Raw genomic sequence first — 14,660 nt, 5'->3', positions numbered from 1 at the left:
TGCGAAAGCTGCAAGATGCCCACATGTCACACAGCTTGAAGGGTTGGCATCCCCTTGATATGCAGACCCCCAGTATGGCGGGAGGGGGGCTAAGCAAGGTGTGCCATGGTGTTTCATGGATACCAATCTACCAGTTGGCTTATTCGAGTGGAGCCTGTTGCACCCTAAATAAAACAGCAGTTATGTGTTTCTTAGGCATGCCGCTCTGCCCAGGTGCTCGAAGACCCTGGTAAGGACCAATCAGCATGACAGTCGACTTGTCCTTTTCCGTGGTGGTGGTTGGGAGAAGGAAGAGGGTCCTGGGAGATGGAAGGTGGCCTTTGGAGAGCCTTTCAGCTACCGGGGCATCCCCCTTCCTTCCATCCTGTCCCAAGCCCCCATGGCTGGAGTCACTCCTCCTGCAGAGAGCTGTGCTGCAGCAGAAATGGAGCAGGAGGGGGGGGCAGGCATTGGACTCTTTAAAGTGCCAGAAACCTTCTCCTAAGCTGATTAAGGCTCCAGACACAAGCAGGCGGCTTTAGCTAGAGGCAAGTTCAAGGTCGGCGCTTCAGGAGGACAAATTTTTGTGTTAATGTTTAACTGTTGAACTCCTGGTGCAGCTTGTACAAATACTTTCCAAACTATTGGGCTCCAACTGCAGCAAAACGGTTTAAGTCGGTTGTTGCCTGATAGAAGAAACGAAAAAGAGCCAGTTTGGTGTAGTGGTTAAGTGTGCGGGCTCTTAGCTAGGAGAACCGGGTTTGATTCCCCACTGAGGTGTATTTGAAAGCAGAAGGAGAAAGACATTTTCTGAGTGGCTGGAGTGGTTTGATCACATGTCCTCTGTCTGAAAACAAAAGCAACGTGCAGAGGATATATCCAAGTGGGCAGCCGTGTTGGTCTGAAGTAGTAGAACAAAATAGGAGTCAAGTGGCACCTTTAAGACCAACTTAGTTGTATTCAGAACGTCAGCTTTCGTGTGCTCTCTAAGCACACTTCATCAGACGAGGAATCCGGTACAGTGAGCAAAGCCACACGTAACTGGTAGTCCGTGGCCCAGAATTCAAACTGGTACAAATTTAAGAACCAATGGTACAGATTTGTACCGGTTTGCATTCTGGGCTACAGACTACCAGCTGCGTGTGGCTTTGCTCACTGTACCGGATTCCTCGTCTGATGAAGTGTTCCTAGAGAACACATGAAAGCTTACATTCTGAATAAAACTAAGTTGGTCTTAAAGGTACAACTTGACTCCTTTTTTGTTCTACTACAGAAGATATGTATGGGGGGGTGGGTTTCCACCTCTAAGCTGCGTGCCTCCGTGCTGGATCAGGGGAATGCTGTAGACATTGTTTATCTTGATTTCAGGAAGGCTTTTGATAAGTTTCTGCATAATAGTCTTGTTGACAAGCTGACAAGCTGTGATTTGGATCCTATGACTTTTAAGGTGGACCTGTAACTGCCTGACAGATCGCACCCAAAGAATGCTTCTGAATGGTTCCTCATCCTCTTAGAGAGGAGTGACAAGTGGAGTGCCTCAAGGATCTGTCCTTGGGCCTGTTTTGTTCAACATCTTTATAAATAATTTGGATGATGGAATAGAGGGAATGCTTATTAAATTTACAGATGATACTAAATTGGAAGGGGTCACCAGTGGAAGACAGACAGGATGCAGGATGATCTTGACAGGCTAGAAAAGCTGAAACAAATGAAATGAATTTTAACAGGGATAAATGTAAAGTTCAAATCCTTCCATAAGCCTTTTTCTCAGACTGGCGGTATTTTGTGGGAGTCACTTTCAGAAGCTGAAGAGCTTTTTCCTTTAGTCCTTTGTGAACGTGCCCCCATTGTCCTTCACTGAGTGACCCTTCCCTTCCCCCACCCCCCAGCCTGGGTTCCCCCAAAGTGTCAGGAGCTGCTGCCTCGTAGGATGAACCTACCTTCCTTCCTTCCTTCCTTCCTTCCTTCCTTCCTTCCTTCCTTCCTTCCTTCCTTCCTTCCTTCCTCTTCCCTGGCCCAACTTTTCCCTGACTCCAATCCAGCGATTTGGGGCAATCTCACTCTTCAGTGGGGGTCTGCTGGTTTTTGTTCTAGCTCTGGCGAGTTCAGCCTGAGTTTGTGTTCATCTAGGGGCGACCCTTGGATAGAGATGCAAAGGACCAAAAAAGGAAAGAAAAAAACAGAAAATATCGAGGACGTGCAGGTATTTGTTTGTTTTTAATTTTTTGAGGATTTCCCGTTTTCCCAGTCTTTATGATTTTTAAGAAATTAAATGCTTTTTAAGATAAGGTTTTAGGGCTGCTTGGAGAAAACCAGGCATTTATATGTTCAGATTCCACAAATATGTCAAGGGGTACACTTTTACATACTAGCTAAGCGATAAATGAGATATTTTAAGTTGTTAAAGCAGCAAAATAGGTATTAGTTGTGCAAGGAAACTCAGTGTTGCATATATTTCATACCCCCCACCCCGATTCCCCCTTCAGGATTTTTCCGGTGGCCAATTCCCTCCTCCCCCCCCCCCCGCCAAATACTTTCACGTAATACGTAGAAGTCCTTTGTTGAGGAGAGGGTGTGGATTACAAACTGAATAAATAAAATAAATATCTTTTGTGAGCAGGTGGAGGGGGTCCCGAAAGCCTGTGTATGCCGTTCATGACGTCCTGCTGGCCGTTCTGGAGCGATACTTCCTTGGCTTTGGGGATTTCCCCAAAGTGCTGGAGGATCCCTTAGCCTCCCCTGCCATTTTTGGGGGGTGGGGGGGGGAAGGGTTCTTTGCAGGTATCTGCTTAGCTCTGTCAACGCTGCACTTGATGGCCAGAACTTGTAGAATTGCAGTATGCCCCCCCCCCCCCCGAACATTTAATGGGGGTGCCAGTAATTGCCATTCTGGTTAGAGCAGGGGGAGTTCACAAGGCGCAGGACTGGAATGAATTCTATCGCCCTCTCTGGTACGTTGGAAGAATGCACCTGAAGCAAATACCTTGCGTGTGATTTCTGTTTAGTTTTTTGCTTGGACTGGAGGCTGGGCAGGACCCCTTTGTCTTGCTAGTGAAGTACTAGGCAAAGAGATTCCATTTCAAGTAGCATGTTATTACTCACATCAGGGGAAATGAATGTAATTATGTGAAATTCCAAACCAAAGGCTCATGTGTCGCTTTTTCATTGCTTCCTCTTCAAATGGGAAATAACTAGAATTCCTTTTTATTTTGTATTTTGCCATATGCTTACTAAATCCTCCCTAAGGTTAGGATCCAGCCTTCAATATGTGACTTATATTGTCCTCCTGTATAAATCTAGGGATTTGGTTATAATTGCAGAGAGGCTAGTGGTTTTGCACCACTGATGTATACGATTAAATGATTCCTATTGTGTGCAGTGAAATTCAGAAGAGGTTGTGAGGCCTGCATGCAACCCACTTAGAAAGGCCCCTCTCAAGGCCTCTTTTCCTGAGCTGGTTTGTTCTTCACTTTCTTCTCCTCAGAGTGTTGCAGGTGAGGCTTTCTGAGGCCCATGAAGACAGACGCAGGTGGGCAGGAGAACAAAGGGCCAGCCCAGGGCAAGCCATTCTTCATACTAGGACCTGCTGGGAGTTGTGTGGCCGTCTCATGGGGCACATTTCAGTAGGCAAAACTGTCTCTCTTTCATCTCTTCAGGCTTGTCTGCACATCTAGGCTCTTCCCTTCAACGGAAATGCTGGAAAGACCCGCCCCAGTCATCTTTGCAAATATTGCCCAATTGTGTGGCTTGCACCAGATTGCAAAACTTTGCGTTGTGATGGGCCTAAGGCGGCACCTCTCTAGTTTCCCCACCATGTCTGTGAAAAAGACTCTGAAGACGTCACCTGCCCTGGGCTGCTTTTCTTTCAGGGTTCTCTTCCTGCTTCGGTTCTGGGATCCCCCAGGGAAACCTCCCATGCGGCAGCTTCTGTGTTCTGGTTGATTTATTTTATTTCGTTCCATTTCTATTCCACTCTTCCCACAAGGGCGGATCACAGAGTAGACGTTAAATACACCAAGCATAATGGATATATGTATAAAAATACTAAAATAACACATGTTAATTGAATGCCTGCCACAATTCCTGTTTCGCTGCTGGAGTGTCCCAGCATTACACTGTTGGGGTGTGGGGCAGTCAGAATTAGCAGCCCCCCTTCCTTCCCAGTGGAAGAGCACTTCCTTTTCCGGGGCAGGCTGAGGAAGGAAATAGAGGCTAGCAGCATAACACCAGAAAACTGACTGTGTCAAGGACATTCTTGGACGTTTAAGAGCTGGGTGTTGTGAATTTCCTTTCAATTTGCTTTCTTTCATGATGTCCTGAACCTCTCGTGCCTCTCTTTTTCAGCCTCGTTTTTCTGCTCCAGTTCCAGCTGAGTTTGTACCTTTGACATAAACCAATATTTTTGGGGCATTCTTTAAGCCAAATACAGATCCAGAGGACCGGCTGTCAGTATAGCCTTTTTTTTCTTTTTTTGCTTTTATTTGGGGCTCTTCAGCTATATTGAGGATCAACTTGGGGCTGTGGGAGCTGAGAGCTCCATGCTGCCTTGGTTGGGGCTGGCTCCCAGGATGGGGCAGGCTAGTAGGAGCTGAGAGCTCCCCCACACGTGCAGATCCTGGGGCCAGCTTCTCCTGTGGGGCGATTTAAAACAGCCCACAGGAGAAGCCCTCCCAGCCAGGGCAGCTTGTGGTGGGGAGAGACCTCCATGCCACACACAGATCCCGGGGCCGGTCTGTCCTGGAGTATGGAAGCCAAGCCAGCCCCGGAGGTCAGCATTCTTCTTCTCAGGACCTGGAGAATTTTGGGATTTCCCAAAAACACCAGATCCCAATACCATACCGGTACTGGGATCCAGGATTTTTCAGAAATACCAACATTTGTTTGGCTGCAATAGACCCGAACCAAAAATGTTGGATTTTTGCACATCCCTTGTTGCAGCCCCTCCCTCGGATTCTGCCTCAGTGATCCCACTGCAGAACTGAGGGATCTCTTGGGTTACCTGTGAAATGCCCAGGAAATGTTACCACTTTGAAAATAGCAATTGCTCCAATATATAGAACTGAAATAACCACATAGAATGGTTGTATTTGCGAAAAGTGCCTTCTCTGGGGCTCAGAATAGAAAACATGGAACATGGCAAACAGAAAAAATGCAGATTGCATTTTATTCCAAATTCATTCCAGCAGCCCCACTTGGGAAATGCCTGGAGGTTGTGGGGGGTGAAGCCTGGGGGGGGGGCTGTGCCCGAGAGCCCACCCCCCAAAGCAGCCGCACTTTCCAGGGGAAGTGATCTCTCTGGTCTGGAGATAGAAGGAATTCTAGGAGGTCTCCAGGCTCCAACCCTCGTTGGTGACCCTTATTTCTGGCATATGGGATTGACTGTTTAGAGAGACCCCACTTAAATTTCCTGCTGAGCCATGAAGCTCACTAACCTGGACCAGTCCCCCTCTCTCAGCCTGGTTACCTCACAAAGAGAAAATAGGCCTGGGGGTGTGTGGAGGAGAGCGAGAAGCCCATGAATCTCACCCTTGGGAGTTTGGAGAATTGGTGAAGGTGCCCCATGGATTACATGGCGGATAAAATCCACAGTGGTGGGCCAAAAGGGTGCGCAGTTTCCTCTGGCCTTGGGAAACGTGGGAGCTCTTTGCTGTTGAGGAGTCCCAGCAGCGGCAGCCAATGTTTGCCTGGATCCGTTTGGGAGAGGCAGCAGGGCTGAAAGCAGAGCCCAAAGTACAAAGGAGGCCGGTTGCGTTTTCCCAGTTCAGGGGACTGCAGGTGAAAAAGACTCTGGAGGCAGGAGGGAAGGTGATGACATCAATGCAGGGGTGTGAGCTTTCCAGGAAAATTTCAGTGGGAACATTTTCTGGAAAAATTTCTGCTTTACACAGTGTTAAGATTTAAGTCATGTTAGCGAGCGGCAGTTTGTCCAGGCTGCACATCCAACATTTAGTCGATGTCACAAGACTGATTTGGGGCACAGCAGCTCTGACAACTGGTACATGAGTGGCATAGAAAATGTTCTGTGGAAAAATACAGCATTGAAACAAGTTCTGGCCCACAGCAGATGAGAAGGCTGTCCGTGAGGCTTCATCGCCGGGTCGCCTCTTGCCGGAGCTCTTCCTCTGACTACTTAGCATCCCAAATGGAGTTGCCATCTTCGCATCTCATTCCCAGAAAGGGAAGACCCCTTTGTCTGGAGAAGAGAAAGCCTGCAGTTCCTTGCGTGGCCTCTCTGCTTAGCCTTGCTGAGTGAGGTCTGTGTTCAAAGAAGGTCCTTGAGATGGGCGGGAGGGTTTTCACTCTCCCTAGAAAGCTTTCTTCCTCTTCTCTTTGGTGGGTTTTTAATGGCTTCCCTGTAGGGGCATGCCATAAGGATGGGATTCTTTTCTCACAGGCTCTGCTCCCCGCCCGCCCCCCCCAACAAAAAACCCCTCTTCAGATTGGCTTGTCTTTTTTTTTTCCCCTTGCCTCATTATGAGATACGACTAAGACTTAAAGTTTGAACTGAAGAAGAAAAAGGAACCGTAGCGGGGGAATTTCTTAACCAATTAATTTCTTGAAGCCTGAGAACGTTGCCCTCTTGAGAAGAGCCTTGCACAGGGAAGTGGAGAGAGAGGAATTCCACTGCCCCCGAAGGCTGCCGGTGCTGCAGTTCTGCAATTCAGATTTTGCTTTTCGTGAGGGAAAAGAGTAGGGGGAGGGGGGACTGAGTAATTTTAAAACATCAATTCAAATCAAGGGGGGGGGATTATTTAAATCAAGTTTTCCATCTAGTGTACAAATTTGATATTTAATAATGTTAAATTGTAGCTAAACCAAGTATGTTTATACCAGATAGGAGACTAAATTTTGCATAGTAATAGACACCTTGATTTTCTCTCTTTTTAGAAAATAATGCGTATACTTCAGGGGTGTTGACTAGAAGTAGCTTGTGCCCCCCACACAAAAGTGCACAATGGCCTGGCTCCTCCGGCCATGTCCTGTGGGCAGGTTGCTCCAGCTTCAACACAGTCCCCTTCCGTTTGCGCAGGCGCCCCCCCTGAAAGCCATTGCTCTTGTGCAGGGGGAAACACTAGGGGCAGAAGTTCGTATATTCAGCAGTCCTTCAGCGTTACCAAGGCTAGACGTTTTATTTTCAGGACTTAATTAGTTCTAACTTAATTAGTGCTTCCTTCACTTATCAGAGGCTGTGAAATAGAACATTGCAAGAAGAAGAAGAAGATATTGGATTTATATCCTGCCCTCCACTCCGAAGAGTCTCAGAGCGGCTCACAATCTCCTTTACCTTCCTCCCCCACAACAGACACCCTGTGAGGTGGGTGGGGCTGGAGAGGGCTCTCACAGCAGCTGCCCTTTCAAGGACAACCTCTGCCAGAGCTACGGCTGACCCAAGGCCATGCCAGCAGGTGCAAGGGAAGGAGTGGGGAATCAAACCCGGTTCTCTCAGATAAGAGTTTGCACACTTGACCACTACACCAAACTGGCTCACAAGAGTGCCAATCTTTTAAGCATGTTTTATTTAAAGCTTTAAAAAAAACCCCTATAATTGTTTTTGTCTGTGTCCTTTATAAAGTTTATTTCTCCACTCCCTGGCCTTACATTGGATGACACACGAGACTGGCCCAACAAGGACTCACTTATGTCGATTCGGCCTTCCTAACGAATGAGTTTGACTAAAGGCTGCCAAAGTAGGTTCCATCCTCACTCCCATTCTCATTTTTTTGTCACTGTTGTTTTGTCGTCTTTAGTAGAAACACCCACTCCCCTGCTTTTCCCACTCCTCAAATGATTTCTGAGATTGGATTGAATAAGACCAAACAAAGAGAATAGTCTTGTCATGCCTGTAGAGGAAGATGCTGCTGTTGACAGCTGTCTTAGCTGCTGAAGGATGGAGATGCCAGTCCCCAGGTGGGGGGGGGGGGTTGAGGGACCCCTGATTTGGGGGGCTCCTGCCCACCCCCAGCCGGCTTGCCAATGGGGGAAGCCCCACCCCCAACAGCAACCACCATGGACAGCCCCTCTCCCTCCCCTCCTGCAAGAGTGAAAGGGCCCTCCAACTGATCCACGGGAGCACAGAGCCTGCAGGGCCCTTTCACTAATGCAGGAGGAGACAGAGGGGGACAGCTGCTGGCCACACACCTGCATACCTAAGAGGCAGTGAATTCCCTGCTTGGAGTTCAGGCACGTGTGGCCCCTGCTCTCAGAGTCCCTTTACATGCATTTTGAAAGGCCTCTTGCGCCTCAACTCCAAGTTACAAATTCCCCACTTTGGAGTTCAGGCATGTGGGGCATTGGCACTGCCCCGCCCCCCCGCAACACACAAACTATTTAAAGGGAAGGTTCCCTTTAGATGGCGCTTGCAAGCTGCCACTGAGGTCACCTTTCCTGGGGCTGCATCTCCAACGTGATGATGTCACTTCTGTATAATGTCAACACATTGGGGAAGTCCCCATCCCCAAGAAGAAGAATGGAAGGCATCTAAATGCCTTCAGAGCTCACCTCCAGGTTGGCCTTTGAACTCACTCTTGGAGCTCAGTCCAGTGGGCTGGACCGACTCCACTGAGAGTGAGCTCTGAAGGCTTTTATAGGCTTGGCGCTCAATTGGGCCGGGCCAATCGGGAGGTGGGCTCTAAAGGCATTTAAATACCTTTGGATGGTATGGGGGAAGGGCCAAACTTCTGAAATGGATGAACTGATTAGTACAATGGAGGAGTTCATTGGAGGTTCGTGAAAACCCTATACCATGAATCTTTGTTTTCCTGGTTCATGCCCATCCCCTTTTTCCGACATTTGTTATACCCTGTCCATGTTCCTTCTCTTAGAGTGTATCTAGCAACCTTTGACCAGTCTCTGCACTAGCATCAGGAGTGTAACCCTTTTATATAAAAGTACAAAAACATCTGGATTGAGGTGGGTCAGTGCTGCTGTTACTTCTTGATTTAATGGCAGTGTCTGACACGGTTGAATGACCTCTTGACCACTGAATTGTCAATGTAGGAGTTCAGGGGTCTCCTTACAGTGGTATTCCTCCTTCCTCTGGGATTGGGGACAGTGGGTATTGCTTGGTGAGAAGGTCTCCCCGCACTACCCACTTGATGGCGGGGTTCCGCAGGGTGCTATTCTCTCGCCAATGTTATTTAACATCTACATGCACCCCCTTGCCCAGCTGGCCCTGAGGTTTGGACTAGGTTGTCTCCAATATGGAGAGCCAGTTTGGTGTAGTGGTTAAGTGTGCGGACTCTTATCTGGGAGAACCGGTTTTGATTCCCCACTCCTCCACTTGCACCTGCTGGAATGGCCTTGGGTCAGCCATAGCTCTAGCAGAGGTTGTCCTTGAAAGGGCAGCTGCTGTGAGAGCCCTCTCCAGCCCCACCCACCTCACAGGGTGTCTGTTGTGGGGGAGGAAGGGAAAGGAGATTGTGAGCCGCTCTGAGACTCTTTGGAGTGTAGGGCGTGATATAAATCCAATATCATCTTCTTCAATATGTGGATGATACCCAGCTCTACCTGATGATGGACAGCTACCCAGACTCCGCCCTAGAACATCCGACCAGAGCACTGGAAGCTGTGGCTGGGTGGCAGCAGAGTTGGCTGAGACTCAACCCAACAAAGACGGAGGTCCCATACCTGAGCCAGGGTGGGGGGAGGTGTTATGGTATGTAGCATTTCTGTAGTGGATTGCCAAAGCCTACTGATGTAGTTTCGGTGGAAAATGTATCCTGTTTTTCTAACAAATGTTTTTTTGAACGAAGCCAGTTATCCTAGTGCTAGAGCAAGGAAGAGCACAACCTGTTGAACACCTCACCTACGGCCACATTTTACAATCTCAGAGCTGCTTGTGTGATGTGGTTCTTTTTTTGCAGTGAATCAGCACCCGTAGTTGCCACTGCTGTGGAACTCTGTAGCAAGGGAAGGGAAGGATCTTTATGTTCTGCTGTGGTGCTCCAAAGGAGTTCGGTGCTCTACTTTTAAACCCTTAAATCACGGGAAACTGATTCGTCATCAGTTCTGCAGCCTTTTGCCACAGGAATATTGGGGCTAGTATTAAGGTTGGTATGGCCAAAAAACGCACGAAAACAATGTAATCCAATGCTTTCCTCTCTCTCAATATCAATTGTCTGCAGGCATGAGTAATGCAAAACCCATTCCTCCCCACACAAATAAAAATGTGAATAGAAACACTCAAACTTTTGTGTTTGAAATACCAGCTATGACAGGGAACCATGGAATGTGTTTGTACCTTCAAGTTGCAGAAACTGATCTTTTCATGTAGATGTTTTATTAGGGAAGATTGCCTACTGCAGAGCTGTTACTTCCATCACGTCTTATGCCAGATTGCATCCTGTCACATCAATACTCTTTTTTGTCCTGGGGCACCATACATCAGTTCTAGGGGGGAGTCTATTTTCCTACCTACTTTGGAAGGAAATTGAATCTATGTTTTAAAACTTATGATTCTTTTAATCTGCTAAAAAAAACACAAACATTTCCACGACTCTGCATACTAACCCACAGTCCCTTTCTCTGTATTTAGGACCGCTTGCCATTCCATACTGTTGTCTGTTGAAGTGTTTTTAGAGCACACGAAAGCTTACATTCTGAATAAAACTCGGTTGGTCTTAAAGGTGATATTTGACTCCTGTTTTGTTCTTTTATTTTAATATTTCCTGCATGTCAATAAGTAGCAGAGGAATCTAAAGAAAGGGTTTTGTTGTTTAGGGATGATGAGAGCTTTGCTAAAAAATAAAGCAGAAGTCCGGTGGCGCCTTAAAGACTAAAAAAAATTTATTCCAGCAGGAGCTTTTGTGAATCAGAGCTCAGTTCCTCAGATACTTCAAAGAGGACACCATCCATCCTCCCCAGAAAGGGAAATTACAGAAGGGAGGTGTTGGGGGCAGAGAGGGGCTTGGTGGGGCTCCTCTCTTCAATTAATTTAAATGGCTTAAATTTATCATTTTTGTTAAATCAGAAGACTTTGAAGCTTCATTTACTTTACTTACTGGGGATGGAATGAAAAAAGAAACGGCTGATATTTTGGGAAAATGAAGGCACAAACAAAACTTTGTCGTTGGTTGTAAATTGTTGAGCACATTTCCATATTTTAGTTGAATTCCTTTGGGCAGCTGCTAATGGACGTAACGCTGACTCCATTTCTGATACCATTTCTCAAATATGTTAAGAAGATATCTTTAGGACAATTGCTGACACATATTTATTTATTTCATTCGATTTGTATCCCGCCCTCCCCTTACGGGCTCAGGGTGGCTAACAACAGTTATATATAATTAGGCCACACCCCTGATGTCACCATTGTTTCCCTCAGAGCTTTTTTGTAGAAAAAACCCCAGCAGGAACTCATTTGCATATTAAGCCACACCCCCTGATGCCAAACCAGCCAGATCTGTGTTCTCGTGTGTTCCTGCTCAAAAAAAGCCCCGTATGTCTGTGTGCGTGTATAGGCCTCAGACTCAGCAGTTCACAGGAGCACAGCTCCTGAACCTTTCTGACAGTTCCACCTCCTTCCCACCTTCCCTGCATAACAATTCCATAGATAGATAGATAGATAGATAGATAGATAGATAGATAGATAGATAGATAGATAGATAGATAGATAGATAGATAGATAGATATGGAAATGTACATGTGGCCCCCCACTCCTTCATATTCTAATACCCATCATCTGTGTCATGCATCCTTTCAAAGAGGTTCCCAACACTAACCTCATAGCAGAAGCAGCTGAGGACTCCTGCAGTGAGTGAACGCTGGATGATGGTTTTAGGGTTCAGATCCCATTTTTCTGATGCCCTTTGGAGAAAAAGGATGATGCATCTTTTACTCAAGGTGAAAGAACCAGGAAGGGACTGAAGGGGGTTGGCTGGCCCCTCTCCTCCATGCATTTGTTTCCCACAGCCACCTTAAGCTTGGTTATAGTTTGCATAGGTCCTGGCCTTAATTGCGGTTAATTGTGCTTTTAACCAAGATTTTAAACCCAACGTTGAGGAGCTGGCTGCTGAGCGGGGCCACACCCTGCTTCCCGAATGTAAACAGAGAAGCAGAATCCTGAGGGGTGCCCACGAGGGTTGTACCTTTGCACAAACCAGATCCGTGAGGACCTCGTATGCAGTCTAGCACATGCAATGACAGTGGTAGGAGAAGACCTAGGACCCAAGAGCCTTTGGATGGCTTGCTTCCTGCTAAAAAATTACTGCATCACTCTGCCCTCGGTCAGAATTTTTGCTGGGGCTGCTGTTGGACACGTTCCCTTTGTGGGAACAGGGGTCATAACCTGGATCTGTAGACCAAGCACCTGTAGCCTTACAAGGCAGTTCTGGCAGTGCGTTGGAATCCTCACCAGGTGAGACCAGCTAAGAGTGGTCTGTCCAAGACAAGTGCCTTGCTTCAGTCTTTGACACCTGGGGCTATCCCAGGCAGGGCCGGCACGTGGGAGTAGGCCATGTAGGTGGACGCTCTCCCGGCGCCTTCTGGTGCCCGCTGTTGCCTCCCCGCACCTCCAGATTCCCTTCCTGCACTTGAAGACGCTTCTTGTGGCTGCTGCCTTCTCACGGCCGCTGCCCCTCACCTTCCTGCCCTCCAGCACACGAAGACGCTTTCCACGGCCGCCGCCTCTTTCCACTGCCTCCCCACTGCCCCGTGCCTCCCTTCCAGCACCCAAAGAAGCTTCCTGCAGCCGCTGCTGCCTTCCGCTAACTCCCTTCTGACTCTCCGCCTGACCCTCCTCTGCTTCAAAGGGAGCTGGTGGGCTGAGAGTTCACATGAAGCGTGGGCCCCCCTCCTCCCTGCTTCCCCAGGAGGCAGAGAGCTCTGGGAGCGCATTTCAGCCTCTCTGCTCTCCTCCTCGGACTGAGCCCGGCTTCTCTCAAGGAAAGCCGGGCTTGGAGGAAACACCCCCCCACCCTGCTGCTCTCGCCCTTAAGGTGAAAGCAGCCAGTGGGTACCTGCAGCTCAACTGCAGCAGAGGGCAAAGCACCACCCCACCCTCATCCCCGGCAGCTCACCAAGGCACTCCCATTGAGAAAGAGAAACAAAGCAGGAGTCAAGTGCACCTTTAAGACCAAATTTTATTCGGAATGTAAGCTTTTGTGTGCTTAAAAACACGCTTCTTCAGAGGAGGGGATCAGGTATAGAAAAAGAAAGCAAAGGAAGCTGAGGGAGCGAAGCAGAGCCTCTCCCCCTGCCCCTTCCCCCCCGCCTTGGCAAAGGAGCAGGGAGAAATCCAGGGTTTAGTCGGGGCAGGGAAGGGTTCAGCACCAGCCTGAGGGTGCTTGTTGCACTCCCCAATGCTTCTTTCTCAAAAGGGGAGGGCAGGGCTGGCTTGCCTTCCTTTCCCTCTCCTGAGTCACCCAGTCCTCAACCCCCTTCTCCTTTCTTCTTGCAAACCGTTCACCTGTATTGTATCTTATCCCCCCGCCCCTGCCAATAGCCCTGATCCTTTCCTTTAAAAAAAAAGTTGCTACCCTGCTGCCTCTCTTGTCCCCCAGGCAAATCTGAGCCCCCCTCCTCCCCCCACATGTTTTTATTCTTTCTGTATTTTTCTCCCCCCCCCCCCCTTCGAGCATGCAAGTCTTCCCTGCTTGCCATCGGTTGGACAGGCTGCGTCAAAAAGTTGTCCAGCAGGCACTTTTGATGCACCATTGAGCACCGAGGGAGGGCTGGGGCTTAGGTGTGTTAGTTCTGGTTGTCACAGCCACTCATCCTCTCCTGCTGAAGGCTGTGTACAGGCAGGGGAGGAGCCCACCCGGCCCAGGAGAGGGGAGAAGGTCCCCCTAACCCTGGGTGGCATGGGACTGTGCACTTGTCAAAATCCGTAAAGCCAAGTGGCCCCTGTGCTCAATTTCCGAGGTTGGAAAAAGACAGACAGACAGACAGACTTTTGGCCACCACGTATGCCACGCTCCAAGTTTCACTGCAAAGGGTGCAGTGTCTGTGCCAGGGTTGCCAGGCCACCAGAGGGGATGGGGAGATCAGTTTACTAGATCCAGTCATCCAGAAACTCCTGGAGATTAGGGATTGAGGCTGGAGACGACAGGGAGCCTCGGTGTGGCACAATCCCATCGAGCCTACCTTCCAAAAGCACCCGTTTTCTCCAGGGGAACTCGTCTCTGCAGTCTGGAAATGAGTTGCAACTCCAGGGGTCCCGAGGTCTCACCTGCAGGCTGACATCCCTCGCTTTGCTGTATCTGTGCAAGCCAACCAGCTGTTCTGTGCTTTTGGCTTCTTTGGCAGTCACTTCTGCAGTGTTCTCTGCTGCCTAAGGTACCAGCCAGCCATTCTTCTTGTTTTTTTGGCTGTCTCTGAATTTAATTAACTCAGTAATGCACCTTTTACTGGATGCATTCTACTGTTACAGTTACTGTTCTCTAATTGTGAAATCTAGTGGCTGCGATGTATTACAACATTTATATATATATAAATATTTGGTCTTTGTATAATCCCAGTTTTTTGCACTCTTCATTGTGCATATTATGCTGCCTTGGCGGATTGGATTTTATCATCAGTGCAAGGTTTAAAGTGGAATCTTGGAACATTTTAATGTGCTTTCTTTCATGTTAATATCAGAATGCTTAGTCCATATTTTCAGCCTCATGAGCTTTGGAGACAAGATTTTTTGTTTTCTTTCCAACTATACTCTTTGCTTTCTCCTTATGTGTGATGTGTTTTCA

The 14,660-nt window shown here is 48.2% G+C and overlaps 1 protein-coding gene across 1 annotated transcript in view; it reads left to right on the top strand.

Annotated features, from left to right (window-relative positions):
• The window catches only part of FGFRL1 (fibroblast growth factor receptor like 1), a 101,561-nt gene that overhangs the window by 36,196 nt on the left and 50,705 nt on the right, over positions 1–14,660 (top strand). The window lies entirely within an intron of this gene.

Source organism: Heteronotia binoei, chromosome 3 (genome assembly GCF_032191835.1).
Source record: "Heteronotia binoei isolate CCM8104 ecotype False Entrance Well chromosome 3, APGP_CSIRO_Hbin_v1, whole genome shotgun sequence".
NCBI classification, from domain to species: Eukaryota; Metazoa; Chordata; class Lepidosauria; order Squamata; family Gekkonidae; genus Heteronotia; species Heteronotia binoei.
The sequence above is the reverse complement of the archived record's forward strand: the minus strand, read 5'-3'. Positions and strand labels throughout refer to the sequence as shown.